The sequence below is a fragment of the Mus musculus genome, chromosome 7 (genome assembly GCF_000001635.26).
Source record: "Mus musculus strain C57BL/6J chromosome 7, GRCm38.p6 C57BL/6J".
Classification (NCBI taxonomy): Eukaryota; Metazoa; Chordata; class Mammalia; order Rodentia; family Muridae; genus Mus; species Mus musculus.
Genome location: NC_000073.6, coordinates 108,578,772 through 108,591,937, shown reverse-complemented (window position 1 = coordinate 108,591,937; position 13,166 = coordinate 108,578,772). Strand labels below are relative to the sequence as shown.

The following is a 13,166-nucleotide window of genomic DNA, read 5'->3' as shown; positions in this document are numbered from 1 at the left end:
ATATATTGAATAATAAAAGAATCTATTTTCAATAATAGATAACTAAATAAAGCCCCCCAACTTTGCATGCAGCTTACCTCATCTTTTTCCAAGATATAAAATGGTATATATTACAGATGGCAATATAAAATATTGTTTCTTAAATCTATGTTGAAGAGTTGGAATTAATATCAATGTAAACTTGGCACTAATTTCTTGTAAGAACATTGGACGTTTTATTGTAGTAAATCTTAAATAAGTCCTAAGAGAAATCTTTTCTTTAACATTTTATTGTTTTTGTTTTCTGTTTTGCATCACATACCCCAGTCCTGCTAAGCATTTTATCCCCTCATATCCACCACCATATCCTCCCCCAAAATGGGAAGCAGAGAGAGGGATAGAGAGAGAGAGAGAGAGAGAGAGAGAGAGAGAGAGAGAGAGAGAGAGAGAGAGAGAGAGAAACATAGAAAACGTAGATTTTGAAGTTGCAGTATGTCACAGTGTGACCTACACTATACTGCTTTGTCCTCACATTTTTTTTGAGTTTTTTTTTAAAATTGGGTATTTTTTTCATTTACATTTCCAATGCTATCCCAAAAGTCCCCCACATGCTCCCCCACCCACTCCCCCACCCACCCACTCCCACTTCTTGGTCCTGGCATTCCCCTGTACTGAGGCATATAAAGTTTACAAGTCCAATGGGCCTCTCTTTCCACTGATGGCCGAATAGGCCATCTTCTGATTCATATGCAGCTAGAGACACGAGCTCTGGGGGGGTACTGGTTAGTTCATATTGTTGTTCCACCTATAGGATTGCAGATCCCTTTAGCTCCTTGGGTACTTTCTCTAGCTCCTCCATTGGGGGCCCTGTGATCCATCCAATAGCTGACTGTGAACATCCACTTCTGTGTTTGCTAGGCCCTGGCATAGTCTTACAAGAGACAGCTATATCTGGGTCCTTTCAGCAAAATCTTGCTAGTGTATGCAATGGTGTCAGTGTTTGGAAGCTGATAATGGGATGGATCCCTGGATATGGTAGTCTTTTAACTTGCAAATGTTCATTGCAATGAGTAATTGCTCAGATTCAAGATCTCTGGCTTTTATGACACCATCAATGTTGGATCTCTCTCATCATTGAAGTTGTAGTGTGTCACAGTATGTCCCACAGTGTATTCCTCTATTCATATATCTTCACTAACAAATGTTCATTGCAATGTATCATTGGTCAGGTTGAAGATCTCTGGCTTCTGTGATACCATAAATACTGGACTCTTACTGGGCCTCCTCCTGTTTATCTTGACACCCTGTGTCATGGAGATCCTGCAATTTTGGATCAGCAGGCTGGCCCTTTCACTTATTCCAACTATTTGCAGATGATATAGATTTTAGGTTGGGCAAGCTCAAAATATTGGATCTGAGTCTGGACGTTAACTGAGCTGAGCTCTCCAGTCCTAGTCTGAATAGGCTTCCCAAATGCCACCCTTCATAGCTGGCAGGGTCAGTTCTCCTGCTCTCATATGTTCAGCATTGGCTTACCAGCACCCATGTGTCCAGGGACAACTCCACTGTCCTGCTTAGTCAAAGTGTAATGCTTACTCTACAAGTGCTGCAGCCTTTGAGGGGATAGTCTAGCTCTTCTACTCTTACATCCCCAGGCCTGGCTCATCCACACCTTCACCATCAGGTCCAGTTCCATTGTTGCTGAGGCTAGGTGCAGGGTCTACTCTTCCAAGTGCTACAGCCAGTTAGGAGACAGGCATAGCTTTCCTACTTTCAAGCCCTCAGAGTCAGTTCTCCTGGCTTCTGCAGGTGGCAGTAGGGGAGGGCATCTCCTTTGCACTCATATCATCTTACTGCAGAGGACCGGTGGGGACAGCTTGTCCTTATTCTTGCCCTTGGGGCCAGCTCACCCATTGGCCCTTGACCAGGGCTAGTACTGTGCTGCCTAGGTGAGGTTCAGGGCCTGCTCTCCCTAGTACTGCAGGTAGTGAGGAGCTGGGGCAACTCACCTCACCCAATCTCATGACCCAAGGGCCAGCTCTTCCAGCTACCTCCAGTGGTGAGAGAAGAGGTGGGTAGATGGCATTTCCCCTTCACCCAAGCCAAAGCCACCTCATGGCAGAGGAGTGGTCAACCAGTGCTCCTTTCCTCACATCCTTGGGGCCAGAACACCAACACCCTTACCACCAGGATAAGCTCTACTGTACTTCTCAGGAAAGGTGAAGGGCCCACTCTCTGGAGTGCAACACTGGTAAATTGTGGGGCCAGATTTTTCAGAGCTCTGAAGCCAGTGAGGAGTGGGTCCAGTTCTGCACATCTGATTGACATCTGTGTGGCCCCTGGCAGCTGCCCAGACCAGAGATGTCTCATAATTTCTCATGGTAAAATAAGGCATGTATATCAACATTGACACCTGTCCTTGTGTAGCAATAGACCCAGATATGACCCTCAGTGGCAGCCCAGACTGAGATTTCACCATGACACCTGATGGCATGGCTAGCCACTCATAACAGGCTATTCCTCTATATCTTTGAGTCTCCAGTTCCATCTCTCTTTACAGTGCTCAAGTTGTTCCACTTCTTTTTCTCTTACATCTGTCCACCACATACTTGAACACTGTGATGGCTCCCACCACAGGCTGGCCATGTGGCTGGTGAGCTCCTGGGTAGCATCCTGTGACAAGTGGGTATTTATGGACCACCTGTGACAAGCACTGGAAGGCAGGTCTGTGGGTGGCATGGTGGTCTGTAGGTCTCTGTGTGGCTTCCTCCTTTCACACTATGCTGCCAGGATTTGATTTGATTTGATTTTTATGTGTCCTAGGCATAAAACTACTTTGGCCACCAAGCCAGGCATTAGGCTAGGATGAACAAAGGACTGCCATCTGCTCTGCCCTTGTGACTAATATAAGAACATTACCAACAAGGTGTCTCTGCCCATTGCCAGGGGACTCCTATGAGAAGACTTCTTTTTTAAAGTTTTATTTTCATTAGATATTTTATTTATTTGCATTTCAAATGTTATCCCTTTTACCAGTTTCCCCTCTAGAAAGCATCTATCCCATTACCCTTCCCATTATCCCACCCATTCACTCCCACCTCACATCCTTGGCATTCCCCTACACTGGGGCATCAAGCCTTCACAGGACCAAGGGCCTCTCCTCCCATTGATGTCCAACAAGGCCATCCTCTGCTGCATATGCAGCTGGAGCCATGGGTCCCTCCATGTGTATTTGTTGGTTGGTGATTTAGTCACTGGGAGCTCTGAGGGGTCTGTCTGGTTGATATTGTTTGTTTGTTTGTTTGTTTTTTTACTTTATTTTTTTCCCATTTTTTATTAGGTATTTAGCTCATTTACATTTCCAATGCTATACCAAAAGTTCCCCATACCCACCCTACTCCCCTACCCACCGACTCCCCCTTTTTGGCCCTGGCATTCCCCTGTACTGGGGCATATAAAGTTTGCAAGTTCAATGGGCCTCTCTTTGCAGTGATGGCCAACTAGGCCATCTTTTGATACATATGCAGCTAGAGACAAGAGCTCCGGGGTACTGCTTATTTCATATTGTTGTTCCACCTATAGGGTTGCAGTTCCCTTTAGTTCCTTGGGTACTTTCTCTAGTTCCTCCATTGGGGGCCCTGTGGTCCATTCAATAGCTGACTGTGAGCATCCACTTCTGTGTTTGCTAGGCCCTGGCATAGTCTCACAAGAGACAGCTATATCTGGGTCCTTTCAGCAATATCTTGCTAGTGTATACAATGGTGTCAGCGTTTGGAAGCTGATCATGGAATGGATCTCTGGATATGGCAATCACTAGATGGTCCATCCTTTCGTCACACTTCCAGATTTTGTCTCTGTAACTCCTTCCATGGGTGTTTTGTTTCCTATTCTAGGAAGGGGCAAAGTGTCCACACTTTGGTCTTCGTTCTCTTGAGTTTAATGTTTTAAGCAAATTGTATCTTATATCTTGGGTATCCTAAGTTTCTGGGCTAATATCCACTTATCAGTGAGTACATATTGTGAGAGTTCCTTTGTGATCGGGTTACCTCACTCAGGATGATGCCCTCCTGGTCCATCCATTTGGCTAGGAATTTCATAAATTCATTCTTTTTAATAGCTGAGTAGTACTCCATTATGTAAATGTACCACATTTTCTGTATCCATTCCTCTGTTGAGGGGCATCTGGGTTCTTTCCAGCTTCTGGCTATTATAAATAAGGCTGCTATGAACATAGTGGAGCATGTGTCCTTCTTATCGCTTGGGGTATCTTCTGTATATATGCCCAGAAGAGGTATTGCTGGATCTTCCGGTAGTACTATGTCCAATTTTCTGAGGAACCGCCAGACTGATTTCCAGAGTGGTTGTACAAGCTTGCAATCCCACCAGCAATGGAGGAGTGTTCCCCTTTCTCTACATCCTCGCCAGCATCTGCTGTCACCTGAATTTTTGATCTTAGCCATTCTGACTGGTGTGAGGTGGAATCTCAGGGTTGTTTTGATTTGCATTTCCCTGATGATTAAAGATGTTGAACATTTTTTCAGGTGCTTCTCTGCCATTCGGTATTCCTCGGGTGAGAAATCTTTGTTCAGTTCTGAGCCCCATTTTTTAATGGGGTTATTTGATTTTATGGAGTCTACCTTCTTGAGTTCTTTATATATATTGGATATTAGTCCCCTGTCCGATTTGGGATAGGTAAAGATCCTTTTCCAATCTGTTGGTGGTCTTTTTGTCTTATTGACGGTGTCTTTTGCCTTGCAGAAGCTTTGCAATTTTATGAGGTCCCATTTATTGATTCTCGATCTTACAGCACAAGCCATTGCTGTTCTATTCAGGAATTTTTCCCCTGTACCCATATCTTCGAGGCTTTTCCCTACTTTCTCCTTTTTAAGTTTCAGTGTCTCTGGTTTTATGTGGAGATCCTTAATCCACTTAGATTTGACCTTAGTACAAGGAGATAGAACTGGATCAATCCGAAATCTTCTACATGATAACAGCCAGTTGTGCCAGCACCATTTGTTGAAAATGCTGTCTTTTTTCCACTGGATGGTTTTAGCTCCCTTGTCAAAGATCAAGTGACCATAGGTGTGTGGGTTCATCTCTGGGTCTTCAATTCTGTTCCATTGGTCTACTTATCTGTCATTATGATATTGTTTTTCTTCCCATGGGTTGCAAACCCCTCCAGCTCCTTAAGTCCTTTCTCTAAGTTCTCCATTGGGGACCCCGTGTTCAGTCCAATAGTTGGCTGTAAGAATCTGCCTCTGTATTTGTCAGGCTCTGGCAGAACTGATGCCAAGAAGTTCTTTCTGACAGGAGCCTATGAGAAGTCATAATGAGCCACCTGGTTCAATATGTCCTTTATGTACAATAACACACAAACTTTTATCTCAAAGGGACAAATAACAATAGCCTCTGAGGATCTGTCATATTTAGAGGTACTGTATTTTTTTTCTCTCCCATCATAAGACAAAGTCTTGCTATCATTCTCATCAGGTGTGTATAACTGTTCTTTATTCAAGTGTTGTAGTCAGTGGTCCTAATATGGAGTTTTCAAGTATAAAAACAAATAAGATGGATCAACTTTATAGAGTCTTCTTTGAAATTCTGCCTTCAGAAGTAAGTGTGACATTCATGGATCTTAAGATGGGTATTTATTAGTTCAAAAGGATTTGAAAGGAACAAAACTGGTTAAGTAGTTTTAGTTTCTCACTCTATGGAAAACTTATCTTCTTAACAGTCATTGGGCAATGGTCAGGTTGGCTTATCCAGTCCACTCTTCTCATGGTACCTACGAAATGGTCTGTGGCAAAACCAGTGCTAAGTTTGATCAGAAAAGTTTATGAAAATGAAATCAGAGGGAAAAAAAAACCTAATATTTGGATTGAGCTCACATTTCTGTTTTCCTTATTTACAGAGGTGGCTGATGGATCTAGGGGAAATATACTGATTCAAGTTAAACAAGTGTGTGGGTGAGAGGTCTAGACTTTGAATTCCCAATGGAGAGGAATAGAGAAAAAAACCCAATAGGTGTTAGTGCATACATATGGCTTAGTCAGGAACAGAGATTTAAGAGTCTGTGCCTCATGATTTCTTCATATTTGTTGTGAAAAATCTTCTGAAACATTGAATGAAAAAATACTTCTCATCAACATACTGAATGATTAAAATCCACAGATAATTTATCCTCATTTAAATTTGAAAGTTATTTAATTCTGATGCTAGACCAAAGACCTCTGGAAATTTTATACATAGTATTTCTTTTAATTAAAAATAAAACATTTCTTAATTTTACAACAGAACTGCGTTGGATGATTAAACAATCTCACTGTACAAGTAGAATAATTAAGAGCCCAAGCAAAAGAGTGTGCCTTGTCCAGCATCTACCTTGTCTAACTTCAGTCTCTGATGCTGTGGTTGGTCAGAACTACTGGGTTCTTGGAGAATCTGAATGGAAGTAGGACTTCTTCCACTGAATATTGATGAGGCATAGGCTAAAATCATTTGTCAATACCCAGCTTTGCTCAGGTATTTGCAAAGGAAAATTTGAAAATCTGGAATGCACAATACAAGATGAATTGTGGATGCTTAATTTAAGAAAGGGAAGGAATCAGAGATATGATGACTGTACTCAAATATTTAAGGGCTTTTTATGGAAAACACATGTTTTATACCATTAAAATCATGATGCACAATTGGTATGACTTTAAACAGATATAAAACAGTAGAGCTACCATCAATTACAGTAGGCTACCTGTAACCAGAGTATCTTGAATCTATGTAAAGAAGAGTTATCAATAAAGATATAGAATATATTCTTGAATGGGTTTCAGTTGTTGATTCACTGCATTTCACAAATCCATAGCTAAAGACTTCTGTCCAGCCATCAAAGGAGCTAAATTATTATGCAATATAAAGGAAATATTTAAAAAGGTAAAGAAATTAATAAATATATTCTTATGCTACTTTACAACTATGCTTACCATTTCTGGTACATGCTTTAAGAAAATTTAAAAACTGTGTTAATACTATTAGAACAGAGCTCTGTCTTTATGAGTGCTATAACTAAGGGCCATAGATAAAAACCCAACATTATAGTAAAACAACTCTTTATTTTCCATAATTTAGTTATTTTTTATTCATATTACACCCCAATCACAGCTACCTTTCTTTCTATTCCTCCAAGTCAAGCCCTTACAAACCCCTCCCCCATTATCTCCTCCCCTTCTTCTCAGTGAATGGAAGCCATTGGAAGTGATTGGAAGTTCTATACCACTCGGGGACAACTAGTACCAGCATAACTAAGCAACTCCTCTCATACTGAGGCCCATCTAGGCAGTCCGGAAAGGGGAAGGGGATACAATTACAGTCACAAAATCAGAGAACTTCCTACTCCAATTGTTAGGGAACCCATATGAAGACCAAGCTGTACATTTGCTAAAAATGTTTGGTCAGCCTAGGTCCAGCCCATGCACGCTCTTGGTTGGTGGTTAGATTTCTGTGAGCCCCATGGGCCCAGGTTAGTTGACTCTGTAGTTATTCTTGTGGTGGTGTCCTTGATCCCTCCAGTTCACTCAATTCTATCCCCCACTCATCCACAAGACTCCCCAAGCTTCACCTGATGTTTGGCTATGGGTCTTTGTATCAATTTCCACCCAAAGCTGGATGAAGAAGCTCAGGAGACAGTTATGATAGGTTCTTCTATGAAAGCATAGCAGAGTAATGTTAATAGTGTCAAGGATTTTTTTCTCTCTCTCTCATGGAATGGTTCTCAAATTGTCATAGTCATCAGTTAGCTATTTCCTCAGTCTCTGTTAAATCTTTTGCCCTGTGTGTCAAAGGCAGATACATTTTGGTTTGAAGATTTTGTAGGTGGGTTGGTGTCTCCCACCTTCCACTGGAAGTCCTGCCTGGCTACAGGAGGTGACCACTTCAGACCCTTTATCTACTGCTGATAAGAACTTCAGCTATGGTTACCCCCATAGTCTCCCTGTAACCTCCCCCATTCCAGATCTCTACCTAATCCCGGAGATATCTCCCCTTGATTTACATTCACACTACCAGCCCTCTCCAACCTCCTCTCCCCCACAAATGATTGGCAAACCCCTACCCCTCATTATCCCTTCTCCCATCCAGTTTCTTCTCTCTCCACCTCTGATGACTATTTTATTTCTTTTCTGAGAGAGATTCACACATTCTCCCTTGGGCTCTCCTTTTACCCAGTTTCTTTGGGTGTGTGGATTGTAGCATGGTTACCGTGCACTTTATGGCTAATGTCCAGTTATAAGTGAATATACACCATACATGTCTTTTTGGGTCTGCTTTACCTCACTCAGGATGATAGTCTCAAGTTCCATTCATTTGCCTAAAAATTTAATGATATCCTTGCTTTTAATAGCTGGATAGTAGTCGGGAACTGCCTTGAACTCATCAGCACAGGAGCCAGTTCCTGAACAGAAGAAAATGGCTCAGGCTCTAAGATCAACAATAAATAAATGGGACGTCATGAAACTATAAAGCTGTGGTCTTCCAGAGGAGCCCAACCTGGACTAGTGAGCATTCCACAGCTACCCCAATGCCTGGACAGCAAGTGGTGGGAAGCAGAGGGGAACGGACAGCTCTGGCAAGCTTTGGAGAGAGACATTTGTTTTACTTCATTTTGGAAAGCTGAGGCAAGTTACAAGATTTATTTCCAGTGGAAAAAAGACAGCATTTTCAACAAAAGGTGCTGGCTTAACTGGCAGGTATCATGTAGAAGAATGTGAATTGATCCATTCTTATCTCCTTGTACAAAGCTCAAGTCTAAGTGGATCAAAGACCTCCACATAAAACCAGAGACACTGAAATTTATAGAGGAGAAAGTGGGGAAAAGCCTCAAAGATATGGGCATAGGGGAAAAATTCCTGAATAGAACAGCAATGGATTGTACTATAAGATAAAGAATTGACAAATGGGACCTCATAAAATTGCAAACCTTCTGTAAGGCAAAAGATAGTGTCAATAATACAAAAAGGCCACCAGCAGATTGGGAAAGGGTTTTTACCAATCCTAAATCTGATAGGGGACTAATATCCAATATAAACAAAGAGCGTAAGAAGCTGGATTCCAGAAAATCAAATAACCCCATTGAAAATGGGGTACAGAGCTAAACAAAGAATTCTCAACTGAGGAATACCAAAAGGCTGAGAAGCACCTGAAAAAATGTTTAACATCTTTAATCATCAGGGAAATGCAAATCAAAACAACCCTGAGATTTCATCTCACACCAGTTAGAATGGCTAAGATAAAAAATTCAGGTGACAGCAGATGCTGGTGAAGATGTGGAGAAAGAGGAACACTCCTCCATTGTTGGTGGGATTGCAAGTTTGTACAACCACTCTGGAAATCAGTCTGGCCGTTCCTCAGAAAATTGGACATAGTACTACCAGAAGATTCAGCAATACCTCTCCTGGGCATATAACCAGAAGATGTTCCAACAGGTAATAAGGACACATGCTCTACTATGTTCATAGCAGCCTTATTTATAATAGCCAGAAGCTTGAAAGAACCCACATGCCCCTCAACAGAGGAATGAATACAGAAACTGTGGTACATTTACACAATGGAGTACTACTAAGCTATTAAAAACAATGAATTTATGAAATTCTTGGACAAATGGATGTATCTGGAGGATATCACCCTGAGTGAGGAAACCCAATCACAAAAGAATTCATTTGATATGCACTCACTGCTAAATGGATAATAGCCCAGAAACTTAGAATACCCAAGATACAATTTGCAAAACACAAGAAAACCAAGAAGAAGGAAGACCAATGTGTGGATACTTCATTCCTCCTTAGAATGGGAAACAAAATACCCATGGAAGGAGTTACAGAGACAAAGTTTGGAGCTAAGACAAAAGGATGGACCATCCAGAGACTACCCCACCCAGGGATCCATTCCATTATCAGCCACCAAATGCAGACACTATTGCACATGCCAGCAAGATTTTGCTGAAAGGACCCTGATATAGCTGTCTCCTGTGAGGCTATGCAAGTGCCTGGCAAATACAGAAGTGGATGCTCATAGTCATCTATTGGATGAAACACAGAGCCCCCTATGGAGGAGCTAGAGAAAGTACCCAAGCAGCTGAAGGGGTCTGCAACCCTATAAGGTGGGACAACAAATATGAACTAAGCCGTATCCCCAGAGCTCATGTCTCTAGCTGCATATGTAGCAGAAGATGGCCTAGTCGGCCATCATTGGGAAGAGAGTCCCCTTGGTCTTCTAAACTTTATATGCCCTAGTACAGGGGAATGCCAGGGTCAAGAAGTGGGAGTGGATGGGTAGGGGAGAAGGACAGGGGAAGTGTATAGGGGACTTAAAGGATAGCATTTGAAATGTAAATAAATAAAATATCTAATAAAAAAATTGAAAAAGAAGATTTAATTCTTACAATTGTGTGTTGCATCAGTGAATAAAAAGAATATATGTTGAAAAACCATGCCATCCTCTCTCTCAAGGTAGAACACCATACACACTTTCTCATGGATTGGCAGGCCATCACCAAATCGCAAACACCTCCACTAGAATACAAGGAAATTTGTATGAAAATCAATGATCGTTCTGAGATTCCCACCAAGGTTGGACAGTTTGTATTGATTCAAGGGGAAGATAATAAAAAGCCCTATGTTGCTAAACTAATTGGATTATTTCAAAATGGATCTGAATTTCCTCCCAAGAAATGTGCACGAATATAATGGTTTGTTCGATTCTTTGAGATTTCTATCTCAAAAAGGCACTTGTTAGGCCAGAGTCCTCCTGCACAGGAGATATTCTGGTTTGACTGTTCTGACAGTGATAACGTTTCTATGGAGACCATCATTGGCCCTGTTCAGGTGGCATTAGACCCAGAAGAACTGATCCCTATGAATCAGAAAAGTGAGGAGACATTGTTTGTGAAGCTACCCTGAAATAAAAAGGACTTTGTATCATTGCCATTAGAAGTGATTGCAGCATTAAGGAAACTAGAAGATATTCCCAAGTGCCAAAGACCTTTAAAAGCCAAGATTAAGAATGTAAAAAGCCCTGCCTGGAACACAACAAAACAAGAGGTCAAAGGGATCAAATCAAGTCATTCTAGTTCCAAATCTCACCAGACTTCTGCTAATATTGTCACCCCCAGTGTAAAGAAGTCACTGGAACTCAATGGCTTAGGTTTTATCAGGAAGCCTAACATGAGGCGGTCACAGAAGAGCTCTAGTGACTCCTGGGATTATCAATAAACACCTAAAAGAATAGCAGCCTTCTATGAGACCACCTTACCTCTTAAAAAGTCTAAACCTTGTGAAATAAAGCCCTCTTCAGCTTTGGAAACTCTAGGAAAAAATGGACAGGCTCAACCTTTTTGTACCAAAGGCAGTGTGATTCTGAGAGCCTAGGACTCAGCTATGATGATCACAAATCTTGGTATGGAGAATGCACTTAGCCCTATCAGGAATGGGTTGAGATCTTCAGTGGTGCCTTCTGTGGGTCTGACAGACAGGATACATTGGGAGAAAGGCAAAAGAACAAGAAACTCACAAAGAACCCACCCATACTTCTTGTGTCCATAGAAGGAATTCTCTCTTGACTTTGAAGCAGATTAGGCAACAGCTTTGGCTTCTAGATGGTGATAAAATCGACCAAGAAGAGGAAGAGTCCGTATCCTCAGCAGAAGTGTCAGACTCCGATAGTGAGGAGGAAGATGAGTTTATTCCCTCCCTTCCTACAAGAAATTCCCTGGGGCAGTCCGGGACCCAAAGCATGGCCTCTAAGCCATCATTGCAGAACCCCTCCAAGTCACCAAAGAAAACTCATAAACCTAGAATTCCTCATCATGGCACTCCTCAGATCAGAGACAGAAACTCGGCTGTCCAGGAGCCAGCTAGTGTGTTGGAAGAGGCAAGGCTGAGGTTGCATGTTTCTGCTGTGCCTGACTCTCTTCCCTGTCTAGAGCAGAAATTCCAAAACATCTACAGCTTTGTGGAAAGTAAACTTCTTGATGGGACTGGAGGGAGTATGTACATTTCTGGGATTCCTGGGACAGGGAAGGCAGCCACTGTGCCTGAGGTCATATGCTGTTTGCAGCAGTCAGCACAAACAAATGATGCTCCTCTCTTTCAATACATTGAGGTTAATGGGATGAAGCTGACCAAACTCCACTAAGTCTATGTGCAGATTTTACAGAAACTGACTGGCCAGAAGGCAACAGCCAATCATGCAGCAGCAATTCTGTTGGCGAAGCAATTCTGCAGCCTAGGTTCCCAGAAGGAAACCACTGCGCTGTTTGTGGATGAGCTTGACCTTCTTTGGACTCACAAACAAGATGTAATGTATAACCTCTTTGATTGGCCTACTCATAAAGGAGCCCAGTTGATAGTGTTGACCATTGCCAACACCATGGACCTTCCAGAGAAGATCATGATGAACTCTGTGTCTAGTCAACTGGGCCTCACCAGGATAGCTTTCCAGTCCTATTCTCACAGCCACCTGAAACAGATCTTAGTTTCTCAACTGAGGAATTGAAAGACATTTGAGGACGATGTCATTCAGCTGGTAACCAGGAAGGTAGCAGCCCTCTCTGGAGATGTCCAGCACTGCCTAGACATTTGCAGGCATGCCACAGAGATCTGTGAGCTTTCCCATCTACATGGTAACTCTTAGAGCCTGGTAACTGTGGCCCACTTAATGGAAGCTATAGATGAAATGTTCTCCTCATCTTATAGTACTTCCATCAAAAACTCTTCTGTCCTGGAACAGAGCTTCCTGAGAGCCATTTTTTCGGAATTCCATTGGTCAGGACTAGAGGAAGCAACCTTTCAACAGATATACAGCCAGAATTTGGCTCTGTGCAGAATGGAGGGACTACCATACCCAACCATGTCAGAGAGCATGGCTGTATGCTCATCAAGGTGGGAGCACGGTAGTGTCTCTGAAGTCATGGTACTGGAGGAGCTGAGAGTTCTACATCTTCATCTGAAGGCTTCTAGGAGAATACTTGTTTCCAGGTAGCTAGGATGAGGGTATGAAAGCCCAGGCCTATAGTGACACACCTTCCCCAACAAGGCCACACCTCCAAATAGTGACATTCCCTGGGCCAAGCATAACAAACCATCACACTAGCAAATGAAACTATTCATATTTCACTATCAGGTAGAATCATGATATACTCT

At 42.3% G+C, this 13,166-nt stretch overlaps 1 pseudogene; it reads left to right on the top strand.

Annotated features, from left to right (window-relative positions):
* Gm19127 (predicted gene, 19127) lies at positions 10,453-12,907 on the top strand (annotated as a pseudogene).